We start from the raw sequence: 14,616 nt of genomic DNA, 5'->3' as shown, positions 1-14,616 counted from the left end.
GGAGATCCTCAGGTCCCAATCCCTGATCCCGATCCCCCAACCCCCAACCCTAACTCCCAAACCCTAATGTATAAACCTATCCCCAATCCCAAGGGCAGCCCCCAACCGCTAAACCCCAACCCTAACACCCAACCCCAACCACTAAACCTATCCCCAAACCGAACAGCAACTCCAAACCGCCATCCCCCAACCCTAAACCAAAACCCTAACATCTAGGCCTATCCCCTAACACAATGCCAACCCGCGACCAACAACCCCCAACACTAACCCCTAACCTCTAAACATATCCCCTAACCCAACGCCAACTCACAACCGAAAAAAAACCAAAACCTAACCCCACACCCTAACCTCTAAAACTATGCCCTAACCCAATGCCAACCCCCAACCGCCAACCCCCAACCATAACCTGTAAAGCCATTCCCAACCAAACGCCAACCCCCAACCGCCAACCCCCAACCCTAACCTGTAAAGCCATTCCCAACCAAACGCTAACCCCCAACCGCCAACCCCCAACTGCCAACCCCTACCCAATGCCAACCCCCAACTGCCAACCCCCAACCCTAACCACTAAAGCCATCCCCTACCCAACACCAACTCCCAACCGCAAACCACCAACCCTAACCCCGAACCCTAATGTCTTAAGGCATCCCCTACCCAACGCCAACTCCCAACCGCCAACCCTAATCCCCAAACCTAACGTCTAAAGCCACCCCCTACCCAACGACAACCCCCAACCCTAAATCCAACACCCAACCCTATATGCAACCTCCAACCCTATATCCAACCCCCAACCCTATATCCAACCCCCAACCCTAAAATCTAAAACTATATCCAACCACCAAACCTATATCCAATCCCCAACCCTAACCCCCAACACTATATCCAAGCCCCAACCCCAACCTGCAAGCCTATATACAACCCTGTGGTGTAAATGCCTGAAGTAACTAGGAATATGAAACTAACATTCCCATTTTTAAGGAAAAGGTACAGCATTGAAGAGGCTTTCAGGGTAGGGCATAACTGCATTATCTGAGCGTTCCCTAGGCTCCCAACCTTAGATGCTATCGCGCTGGGGAAACTTGGTGTGCTAGCTCTAAGGAACAGCACGGAGCGTAGAGTGGAGTGGAGACACCATGGCTAGGCTCTGTAATCAGGTGGGGCCTCGATTGTTCTTGTGCACAAAGCTGCACTTTTTGCCACCCTGAGCCAAAGACCTGTCATGTTTTGACAAATGCTGTACCCTAGTGTACTTTTTGCTCATTATAATATCATTATAATACCAAAACACACCTCCATCCCAAAAGCTACCCGCCTCCAAGGTGCGACCACCCCTCACTGAGCATGCGCTCTGAATTTCTCGGAGCCTATTAATTTAAACGGAGACGGGAAAACTTTACACCAATCATAACTAAGATATGCTTGACTAGAGCCACTCAAGCTCCACCTAAAAGATAGAAAATAATATAAATTGGCCCAAGAGAAAGGGGATGTTAGGGAAGATACCACCGTCAGGGGAGATACCATCCCGAGGACAACATCCTTAGGACCTCCTGACTCCTGGGATCAGTCGACGGGCTGAGCCTCTCTTCCCCCCCCCATTGGGACGCCTTTGGGTGAGATCTGAATACTTGCTTATAAATCTCTATAGAGTCTTTGATCTTTTTAACGCGTTTATTTCTAGGCTGCGCACCTGTAAACACCTGTAACATCTGTAACATCTATAACATCTATAACACCTGTAACATCTGTAACACCTATAACACCTGTGTATTTCATGCACACTAGCTTGCTTTTGCAGACAGTCCCTAACACCGGCAATCCAAAAGAACCTGATTATCTGTTGCTGTAATAAACCATACTTGATTGCATTGTGATAACTCTCATTGAGTGCAACGAGGGTGAGGGTGGTTATCTGTGATAGTTCAGTGTTCTGAATCTAACCAGACCCCCAGACGGTTAATGCATTTTTGGTGAATGTCCAAACGGACCCCCAGATGGTTAATGCGTTTTTGGTGAATGTCTGAATGGACCCCCAGGCCGTTAATGCGTTTCTGGTGAATGTCCGACTGGTTCAGTACCCTGAATCTGACCGGGCCCGTAACGGTTAATCAGCTACACCCCTTAACGCGACAAACCCCAAACCTAACCCTATATCCAACCTCAACCCCAACCCCCAACCCACCCTCTAAACCTATATCCAACCCCCAACCCTACCCTCTAAATCTATATCCAAACCCCAACCGCCAACCCCCAACCCTAACTTCCAAGCCTAACGTCTAAATCCATCCCCTACCCAAAGCCAATGCCCAACAGCCAACCCTAACCCCCAACCCTAACGTCTAAACCAAACCCTTAAAAAACGCCAACCCCCAACCGCCAAACCTAACCCAGAACCCTAACATCTAAAGACATCCCCTACCCAAAGCCAACCCCCAACTGCCAACCCTAACCCCCAACACTAACGTCTAAACCTAACCCCTAACAAAAAGACAACCCCGAACCGCCAACCCAAGAACCCTAAACGCCACCCCCAAAAATCTAAAGCTATCCCCTAACCCAACGCCAACACCCAACTCAATATCCAACCCCCAACCCCAATTCCCAAACCGATATCCAACCGCCAACTCCAACCCCCCAACCCTAACCTCTAAACCTACATACAACCCCCAACCCTAACCTCTATACATCTATATCCAACCACCAACCCCAACCCCAACCTCTAAAACTTTATCCAACCACCAACCCCAACCTCCAACCCCAAGCTCTAAACCTATATCCAACCCCCAACCCCAACCCTAACCTCTAAACCTATATCCAACCCCAACCCTCAACCCTATATCCATCCCGCAACACCCAAAACACAGCCCCAATCCCAAACCCCATATCCAACCCCCAAGCCTATATCCAACCCCCAAGCCTATATCCAACCCCCAACCCCAACCCTAAACCTATATCCAACCTCAACCCCAACCCCGAACCCTACCCTCTAAACCTATATCCAACCCCCAACCCTAAACTCTAAACCTATATCCAACCCCCAAAACTAACCTCTAAATCTAAATCCAAACCCCAACCGCCAACCCCCAACCCTAACCCCCAAGCCTAACGTCTAAAGCCATCCCCTACCCAAAGCCAATGCCCAACAGCCAACCCTAACCCCCAACCCTAACGTCTAAACCAAACCCTTAAAAAACGCCAACCCCCAACCGCCAAACCTAACCCAGAACCCTAACATCTAAAGACATCCCCTACCCAAAGCCAACCCCCAACTGCCAACCCTAACCCCCAACACTAACGTCTAAACCTAACCCCTAACAAAAAGACAACCCCGAACCGCCAACCCAAGAACCCTAAACGCCACCCCCAAAAATCTAAAGCTATCCCCTAACCCAACGCTAACCCCCAACTCAATATTGAACACCCAACCCCAATCCCCAAACTGATATCCAACCGCCAACCCCAACCCCCAACCCTAACCTCTAAACCTGTATCCAACCCCCAACCCCAACCTCCAAACCTACATCCAACCCCCAACCCCAACCCCCAACCCTAACCTCTATATATCTATATCCAACCCCCAACCCTAACCTCTAAACCTATATCCAAACCCCAACCCCAACCTCTAAACCTATATCCAATCCGCAACACGAACCCACAACACCAGCCTCTAAACCTATATCCATCCCCCAACCCCATCTCCCAACTGTATATCCAAACCCCAACCCCAACACAAATCCCCACCACCAAACTCTAAAACTATCCCCTAACCCAAAGTCAAACCCAACCCCCAACCCCAAACACAAACCGGATATCCAACCCCCAACCTAATACCCAACCCTCACCCGATAAACAACACCCAGCCCTATATCCAACCCCTAACCGCAACTCCCAACCCTATTTCCATCCCGCACCCCCAAAACCCAACCCCAACCCACAACCCACAACCCCCAAACCTAACCCCCAGCCATATATCCAAGCCCCAACCCCAACACCCAAGCCTATATCCAACCCTGAACCTAACCCCAACCCTACCCTCTAAACCTATATCCAACCCCCAACCTTAACCTCTAAACCTACATCCAACCCCCAACCCCAACCCCAACGCTAACCTCTAAACCTATATCCAACCACTAACCCCAACACCCAAACCCAAACTCTAAACATAATTTCAACCCCCAACCCCAACCCTAATATCTAAACCTATTTCCAACACCAACCCCTAACCCTAACCTCCAAAACTATATCCAACCCAAAACCCCAACCCTAAACCCTAACCTCTAAACATATATCCAACCCCCAACTCCAACCCCCAACCCCAACATCTAAACCTATATCCAACCCACAACCCCAACCCCAAACCCTAACCTCTAAGCCTATATCCAACCCCCAACACCAACCCTAAATCCAACCCTCAACCCTAAACCCCAACCCTATATCCAACACCCAATCCTATCATCTAAAACTATATTCAATCCCCAACCCTAACCTTTTAACATAAATCCAACCCCCAAACCTAAACCCAAACCCTAACCTATAAACACACTGCATCTGTGGTTCAAGAATTAAATTGCCAGTGCAGGGCCCAGAGGCAGACAGGACTGTTCTTTATTGACACGAATTGTTAAAACATTCCTCACAATCCCTTATCTTCTTTTTAATATCCTTAATTCGTGTCTCTTCTATCGTTAATAACTGGATTTCATCAGTCCGTTCTTGGAGGGTCCAATTCTTAAGCATCATAATTGACATATCCCCTTCCTTTTTTAATGAAGTTATTACCAATGTACTATTTATCACCCGGTGTATTAATAATGTAAGGCAAGGTATCATACAAGGTATAAACAATAACATCATTACACCACATAACAATAAAAATAACACTCTTTTAACCCATGGTCCACCAGGCAGCCATGAAAATAAATCCCATTCCATATCCTTCCAGGTTTGTGCTGGGACGTGGGCTAATTTTCTAATTTTCTTTACAAGTTCATTTACAGCTTTTTTTTCTGTTGTGATTTAACCCAGCGGGCAGCTAAACAACACACAGTCGCTTGCTCACCTCCCCCCCTCCTTCTCTGGGATGGGAGAGAGAAATGGGAAAGTGAAGCCTGTGAGTTGAGATAAAAACAAGAAAATAATAACAATAATAATAATAACAATAATGATGATAATAGTACTACTAGTAATAATGTGTACGAAACAAGTGATGCACAATGCAATTGCTTACCACCTGCTGTCCGATGCCCAGCCTAACCCCGAGCAGTCCGGCCCTCCTCCCGGCCTGGACAGGAGACAGTGAGAAGCTGAAACATCCTTGGCTTGGTGTAAGCACTGCTCTGTAACAATTAAAACATCAGCATATTATTAGCATTCTTCTCATCCTAAACCAGAACATAACATTCTATCAGCTACTAGGAAGAAACACCCTTTTCATCAATCTTTAAACAGCAATTACTAAAGCTAAATTTTCCACAGACTTCTCCTTCTTGTGCTAGTAAATAATCCAAAGCTAGGCGATTTTGATACAAAGCAGTTCTCATCTTGGTATTTTGCTTTGCAATTAATCCAAGTGCATCTCTGGTTTTATTTATAACTATTTCTATTACAGCTAATAACCTAATTATTCTATTAAGTATATATACTGGGGTCCTATAGCCCCAGGATCTGTCTTCTGCCCAGATAGCTGGATCATAATAGGCAAAGCCTTCAATCAAGGGGTTGGGCCCGCTTTCAGGGTCGATTCAGGCTTGTGTTACCATTCGGCCTGTCAGGGTGATCCAGCTCCTGGAAAACGAATCACAATTTTATATAGGTTTAAAAAAAAAAGGTTCTTATGTTATTTTCTCAGGACAACCTTACCTTAGTGTGGGAGAAGTCCGGTCGAGGCCCTCTCACTCGGCAGTCAATACCCATAGGGGTTGCCTCCCTTGGTAGGCCATACACACCGCAGTGGAGGGTCCTGCCCCGGTCTTGCCTTCTCCCTTTCCTCCCTTCAGGCTTGTCCCTTTTATTTGGCATCCTTAATTCATGCAGAGCCTCGTTGCCAGAATATTAGTTCTTCCTTAGCTTGAGTTTCAGTTTCCCAGGAGCGGACTCAACCCTCCAAGTTTCAGTAGTTACTGGTCCTTTTATTCTGGATGCGTGGGTCCCTTTCTGCAGTTCTCACAGCTGTTTCAGTAGTCAGTAAAACAAGGTACAGTCCCTCACATCGGGGGTTCAGTGATTCTTCCCTCCCGTGGCTGCTTGTTGAAACACTTTCTTTTTTATCTTCTGACAAGTTAAGCAACGGTTATGTAATTTGCTTTGCTATTTCAAAAAAAAAACAACAATGCAACCAAATTGCTTTAGTAAATGATCACTTAACACCTTTGTACCCCAATGTGTTTGTGCATGCAAACGTCCCAATATTTGCTTCGCATAATCTTTTGGCAATGTCTCCCGTCTGTCTGGCAGTGTCAGTGTAATCACAGGTGTTATTTGTATTTCTGTACCTGTATGGCCCTTTCCAGGTTCCTGTAGCAGGATCCATCTGATAGCCATGGCTACATTCACATTTGTAGCCACCTTTCAGGTTGATACAGATTTGACTACAGATACCAGGGTTTTGGTTTCCCAGCTGGACAGTCACATTCATTTATGTTGCATTCCTTCAGGGGCTCATCACCCAAGTCCTTGCAGTGTCTCTGCTGGTTACACACTTTATTGATATCTATGCATTCTCCACTTCTGCACTTGAATTTGCCAGGTCCAGAGCACTGAATAACATACAGAATCACACAGAATTTCTAGGTTGGAAGAGACCTCAAGATCATCGAGTCCAACCTCTGACCTAACGCTAACAGTCCCCACTAAACCATATCCCTAAGATCTACATCTAAACGTCTTTTGAAGACTTCCAGGGATGGTGACTCCACCACTTCCCTGGGCAGCCTGTTCCAGTGTCTAACAACCCTTTCGGTAAAGAAGTTCTTCCTAACATCTAACCTAAAACTCCCCTGGCGCAACTTAAGCCCATTCCCCCTCGTCCTGTCACCAGGCATGTGGGAGAACAGACCAACCCCCACCTCGCTACAGCCTCCCTTGAGGTACCTATAGAGAGCGATAAGGTTGCCCCTGAGCCTCCTCTTCTCCAGGCTGAACAAGCCCAGCTCCCTCAGCCGCTCCTCGTAGGACTTGTTCTCCAGGCCCCTCACCAGCTTCATCGCCCTTCTCTGGACCCGCTCAAGCACCTCGATGTCCTTCTTGTAGCGAGGGGCCCAAAACTGAACACAGGACTCGAGGTGCGGCCTCACCAGAGCTGAGTACAGGGGGACGATCACCTCCCTAGCCCTGCTGGTCACACTGTTTCTGATACAAGCCAGGATGCCGTTGGCCTTCTTGGCCACCTGAGCACACTGCTGGCTCATATCCAACCAGATATTGACCAATACTCCCAGGTCCTTCTCTGCCTGGCAGCTCTCCAACCATTCCTCTCCCAGCCTGTAGCTCTGCTTGGGGTTATTGCGTCCCAGGTGCAGGACCCGGCACTTGGCCTTGTTGAACTTCATGCAGTTGACCTCAGCCCATCGGTGCAGCCTATCCAGATCCTCCTGCAGAGCTTTCCTACCCTCAAGCAGATCGACACACGCGCATAGCTTGGTGTCATCTGCGAACTTACTGAGGGTGCACTCAATGCCCTCGTCCAGATCATCGATGAAGATATTAAAGAGGACCGGCCCCAGCACCGAGCCCTGGGGGACGCCACTAGTGACCGGCCTCCAACTGGACTTGACTCCATTCACCACGACTCTTTGGGCCCGGCTATCCAGCCAGTTTCTAACCCAACGAAGCGTACGCCAGTCCAAGCCAAGAGCAGCCAGTTTCTTGAGGAGAATGCTGTAGGAGACGGTGTCAAAAGCTTTGCTGAAGTCAAGGTAGACCACATCCACAGCCTTTCCCTCATCCACCCAGCGCGTCACTCTGTCATAGAAGGAGATCAGATTCGTCAAGCAGGATCTGCCTTTCATAAATCCATGCTGACTGGGCCTGATCGCCTGCTTGCCCTGCAAGTGCTGCGTGATGACTCTCAGGAGGATCTGCTCCATGAGCTTCCCTGGCACTGAGGTCAAACTGACAGGCCTGTAGTTCCCCGGGTCTGCCCTCCGGCCCTTCTTGTAGATGGGCATCACGTTTGCTAGCCGCCTGTCAACTGGGACCTCCCCCGATTGCCAGGACTGTTGATAAATGATGGACAGTGGCTTGGCCAGCTCCTCTGCCAGTTCTCTCAGTACCCGGAGAATATCCCATCCGGCCCCATCGACTTGTGCACATCCAAGTGCCGTAGCAGGTCACCAACCAGTTCTTCATGGATAGTGAGGGCCACATCCTGCTCCCCATCCCCTTCCACCAGCTCAGGGTACTGGGTATCCAGAGAACAACCGGTATTGCCGCTAAAGACTGAGGCAAAGAAGGCATTGAGCACCTCTGCCTTTTCCTCATCTCTTGTAACTAAGTTTCCCCCCGCATCCAGTAAAGGACAGAGATTCTCCTTAGTCATTGTTATAGTTTGCTTCATCAGTGCCATCCAGACAGTCTCTCACACCACTGCACTGCCTACTCCTATGGACACAGTTCCCATCTTCACATCTGAACTGGTCTGGCCTGCAGGTCCGAAAAGGGCAGTTAATTTCATCACTTCCATCCTTGCAATAAGGATTGCACTACAAGTCACATTGCCACAATTCTCTTCATCTTCTCCACTGTCACAGTCTTTTTCACCATCACATTTCCAGGACACCGGGATACACTGGGTTGACTGAGGACCACAGCTGATTTCATTTACCCGGCATGTTCTCATATGACACAGCTCAGCATTCTTGTCAGACCCATCTTCACAGTCTGGATCCCCATCACACTGCCATCTGTTTGTCACACACTGACCACTGTTGCACACAAAGTCAGATTCAGCACACATCTTCACATTTTGCTCTAGCACTGTCGGCAGCAGTGCACAGGCAGGTGAGGGCAAGCAGCAGGCAGAGCGCCCCGCAGCGCAGCAGCACCCGCCGCCACCCTGCACTGTCACCTGTGTCACTTATACTACTCCTATTACCCATGCTGTTAGTGTCAGTGGAATCCTCCTGGTACCGTTTCTGTCTTTGTCGCCCCTTTCTCTCCCCCTTTTCTTTTTGCCACTGACCATTCACCACAAATGGATGAGACACATGATTACTAGTTAGGAAAGAGAGTGTAACATCTGTTATACGGCTGCAGGCAGTGCCAGCTGCAACCTTAGAAGCGGTTTGTGAAAGAGCCTGCCCGTGGTCATTTGGCAGTGTAATCTGCGTCTCTGCACTCCTGCCCCGCAATAGAGCTAAGTCGTCATTAGTAATAGTTATAACACTGATCTGGGGACAAATAGTCTTTTTTGCATTGCAAGATAAATCTCTTATAAAAAGAATGCTAGAGTGAAGCAGCACAGCTCAGCACAGCTGCCACTGCCTCCATGGTTCCGTCAGACAGGCTGCAGGGTCCTGATGTCCGCCCCTCTGCTATGTGCCAACTCGCCACACGGTGAGGGTCGGCTGCTGTTGTCCACTGACGCCTCTGGTCTCCCGTAGCAACTTGATCTCAGATGTCCCGTGTCACACCGCAATTACTTCAGTTTCCCGCGTTTTCCTTTGTCCGGGTCGGTGCTTGGAGTTTCTTAATGTCTCTCAGTTGTTCCGGCTACTCTGTGTCTCTCAGAGCCATCCGTGGCTCTGCAGCGTCTCTCAGGGCTCTCTCCATCCAGTGGTAGTCCCCTCCGTAGTGCCTCAGGTCTCCCGGCGCCACTCCAGGCTCTCGGCGCCGCTCCGGTCTCTCGGCCTGTTTAGGTCTCAGCGAGTCTGGGTCTCAGTGAGTCCAGGTCTTGGCCTGTGCGGGCCTCATATGTTGCAGGAAGCATGGCCAAAAGCACGACAGACACCAGTAGAGTCAGATCATGCTCCCACCTTTTTCTTGTCACAATCAAAGCATTTAAGAGCAAAAATAGGATCACAAGTTACACCGCCAGGCCCATATATTAGGCACCACCACTCAAAACTTGGATAAAACAGCACTTCTTTTCAGTCTGTCACACACTTCGTTCGTCTCCGCCCACTCCCCTTGCGGAGAGTACGGAACCACGGATCGGAACTCTGCACTCGCTTTGCAGCGACGCTGCGTCTCACTCACACAGCACAATCGCACACAGAGGCCTCTAGCACATTTCATTCATACCACAAGAATATAATCTAGAGTGATAACCAACCAAACAAGTATTGTCTCTGACTATGTTCCTCGTGAAGTGACTTATAACACTTTGTTTTAAACCCTTACACTTACACAAATACTTTCAACACAAAATACCTGGACATTTAAAAATAAGACATACAATTATTAACATTCCAGTTAGTATCCCTCCAGCAGCTGAAAACATATGGTTCGTCCACAGCTTCAGGAGATCTTTGTCTGCTCCTGCGGTGAGCAGCTGAGAGTGGAGTCCCCTCTGAGCAAAACACTCAGGGTGCACCTAGGGGCGTCCGCGCCGCAGCCGATCCCGCAGCCGAGCAGAGTGTCTCCTGCCTGGCTCACCAAAATGACTCACAGAAAGCTGACTCCACAATCAGTAAGATTGTAAAGTTGGTATGTTTACTCAGTTCTGGGCGGCACGGGGCGGGTAGTCCCACCAAAGTCGTGCACGCCTAACGTGGCAACTTGCTTTAGTAAAGAGTTACGTATACATGAACATTCCTATACATATGCATAACCTGTCCCTTTGTGAACAGTCCTCCTTATCTTAGACCCCTTGATTAAAGTCTGAACCATGAGGTTGTTTTTGACCTGGTTCTCGGGGTCCGAGAGGCTCCTGTTATCTGGTGGTATAAGTGCAGCACAGGCACAAATGTAGCACATATTCACTCTTAATCAATTGCTCTCTAATTTCTAATTCCAATGTTTCAGCTTGCTCTTTTCCAGATCCACGGGTATTCTACTATTAATGTTCAAAGCCTGACAGACCCCGTCCTTCGTGGATCAAAATACATGGGGTCTTAAGGGTTCTTTTGGTCATTCTATCATATAATACTGGACCATTTTTAATTTACTCTTTAATTTTCTGGGGCCCCTATTGTTCCAATTTCTAATCATTATTCATAATGGACTTTCTGGTGGTATATCTGGTAATTTACTCCCTTCCTGGTCCTTGGTCTTCGATTGTCTGACCCATCTGGGAATTTTACTCGTGGCAAATCCCACAGCACTTGGTTGCCCCCAGTGAGAGTGTCTTGCAGGGGGTTTAGGACCTATCACCCACCCACGTATCCCTGAATTCTATAGGAACCACTTCTATAGAATCACTCCCTTCACCGGCCCAGCCCCCCCACAGGAGATTAGAACTGGTGAGAAAACAAAAAGACCTCCACGCTGACTTTAGAAGTCTCAGTTACACTCTCACACATACAAACACTGGCAACCGCACCTTTACCCGACCAAACAGTATCCGCAAACACTTACGACTCCGTCGTCTTCATCCGGATCTTTGCGCGCAGAATTACGGGCAAAAAAAAAACAACAGCCGGCAAGGGAGCTCAAAATAATCAAATTCTTTGCTTACCTTTATTCAGGTTCAGGATGGCATTAGTCCCGACCTGACTCAAACAGGAGCCACCAAATGGTGGGGCGCCTCTCCTAGATCAAATCAGAATTCAGGAACCATAGCCATCCCGGACGAGCCCCCAAACTGTTAGAAATGGCTCAGTCTTCAAAATAGGATTAAATAAAAAAAAAGGATTTATTAAACGAATAGAGGTAAGCAAACAGCGCTGGGTGCACCGGGAGTCTCCGCTCCACCAGGACGCACACCAGTTACATCAAGGAGCTGATTTTTATGCTCCTAGACTAATACATATTCATTACTACTTCTAAAAAAAAACAGGTTATTATAATTAGCTTCCGGGGTCCAGTCCCTCCTACTGGAGCATGCGCATCAGTCTCCTCTGGGGGTCTCTAGGGGTCTTTCATGCTGAAGGCTCGTAGTCTTCCTCTCCAAGTTTTTTTCTTGTCCTTCCCCTTTGTACTCCTTGGCACCGTGTCAAGTTTACACAGCATCCCCTGCAGGTCTTGTCTCCTAGCCGTCCTTCAGCTTCTTTTTTTTCTTCTTCTTAATCTCTTGGCCACCTGGCCAGATATCAGAGGCTTGCATAGTATCCCATAACAGTCGCTAGTTGTTATCAGTTGTTCTGAAACCCCCAGACATCAAAGACTTCATACAAACACAAATAGCTTTCTTATTGACACTTCACCAGTAATTAAAACATTCTTCACCAGCCATTCACAGGGACAGTCACACCTATAGCAGTGTTAAATTAATCTCAAAGAAGACAAAAAAAAGGCTGTAACTGTTAGAAATAGAAGTTCGGAATAACAAAAGCAAACAGGTTCATAAATTTGAGGAGTATTTTCTGAAGAATGATAAATTGACTAGAATGAGGGGGAGACTGGGACACACTACATCTGTGGTTCAAGAATTAAATTGCCAGTGCAGGGCCCAGAGGCAGACAGGACTGTTCTTTATTGACATGAATTGACTCTAACCTCTAAACCTATATCCAACACCAAACCGTAACCTCTAAACCTATATCCAACCCCAAACCTGAACCCCCAACCCTAACCCCCAACCCTAATCCCAACCCTCAACCCCATATCAAACCCCCAACCCCATATCCAACCCGCAACCCCCATATCCAACCCCCAGTCCTAACCACAACCCCCAATGATAAGCCCAAACTCCCAATCCTAAGCCCCAACCCTAAGCCCATATCCAAACCGGAATCCCAACCCTAAACCCTATATCCAACCCCCAACCCTAACCCCCAATCCTAACCCCCAACCCTAAATACAAACCCCAACCCTAACCCCCAACTCTATATCCAACCCTAACCCTATATCCAAGCCCCAACCCTATATCCAACCCCAAACCTAACACCGAACCCTATATCAAACCCCCATCCTAACCTCCAACCTTATATCCAACCCCCAAACCTAACCACCAACGCTATATACATCCGCAAACCCTAACCCCCACCACTAAACATATATCCAACCCCAACCCCAACCCCCAACCAGATGTCAAACCAACAACCCGATATCCAATGCACAACCCGATATCCAACCCACAGCACCCAACCTGATATCCAACCGGCACCCGATAAACAACCCCCAACATTGTATCCACCCCCAACCCTAACCCCCCACTCTCTATCCAACCCCCAGCCCTAACCCCCAACCCTCAACACTAACCCCGAACCCTATATGCAACCCCAAACATAACACCCAACCATAAACCCAACCCGCAACCAGAACCGCCAACCCTATATCCAACCCCCAACCCTAAGCCCCAACATCATATCCAAAACCCAACCCTAACCCACAACCCTATATCCAACCCGAACCCCCAAAGCTATTTCCAATCCCAACAATATATCCAACAACAACCCCCAAAGCTATATCCAACCCCAACCCTAACCCCCAAACCTATATCCAACCCCAACCCTAACCCCCAACCCTTTATCCAACCCCCAACACTAACCTCTAAACCTATATCCAACCCTAACCCTAACCCCCAACCCTATATCCAACCCCAACCCTAATCCCCAACCCTATATCTAACCCCAACCCTAATCCCCAACCCTATATCCAACCACAATCCTAACCCCCAAACCTATATCCAACCCCCAACCCTAACCACTAAACCTATATCCAACCCCCAACCTAACCTCTAAACATATATCCAAACCACAACCCCAAACCCCAAATCTAATCTCTAAACCTATATCCAACTCTCAACCCCCAACCCCAACCCTATATCCAACCCCAAACCGTAAGCCCCAACATTATATCCAAAACCCAACCCTAACACCCAACCCTATATCCAACCCCAACCCCCAAACCTATATCCAACCCCAACCCCAAACATATATCCAGGCCCCAACCCTAACCTCTAAACCTATATCCAACCCTAACCCAAACCCCAACCCTATATCCAACCCCAACCCTAACCCCCAAACCTATATCCAACCCCAACCCTAACCCCCAAACCTCTATCCAACCCCCAACCCTAACCTCTAAACCTATATCCAACCCCCAACCCTAACCTCTAAACCTATATCCAAACCACAACCCCAAACCCTAACTCTAACCTCTAAACCTATATCCAACTCCCAACACCCAACCCCAACCCTATATCCAACCCCCAACCCTATATCCAACCCCCAACGGTAACCCACAAACCTATATGCAACCCCCAACAGTAACCCCCAATGCTATATGCAACCCCCAACCTTAACCCCTAACCCGATATCCAACCCCCGACCCCCAACCCTATATCCAACCCCCAACCCTAATCTCTAAACATATATCCAACCCCAACCCTAATACCCAACCCTACATCCAACCCCAATCCTAACCCCCAAACCTATATCCAACCCCAACCCTAACCCCCAAACCTATATGCAACCCCAACCCGAACTCCAAACCTCTATCCAACCCCAAACCCTAACCTCTAAACCTATATCCAACCCCCAACCCTAACATCTAAAACTATATCCAACCCCCAAA

This window comes from Aythya marila (genome assembly GCF_965140915.1).
Source record: "Aythya marila genome assembly, chromosome: W".
NCBI classification, from domain to species: Eukaryota; Metazoa; Chordata; class Aves; order Anseriformes; family Anatidae; genus Aythya; species Aythya marila.
Note: the sequence above shows the minus strand (reverse complement) of the source record.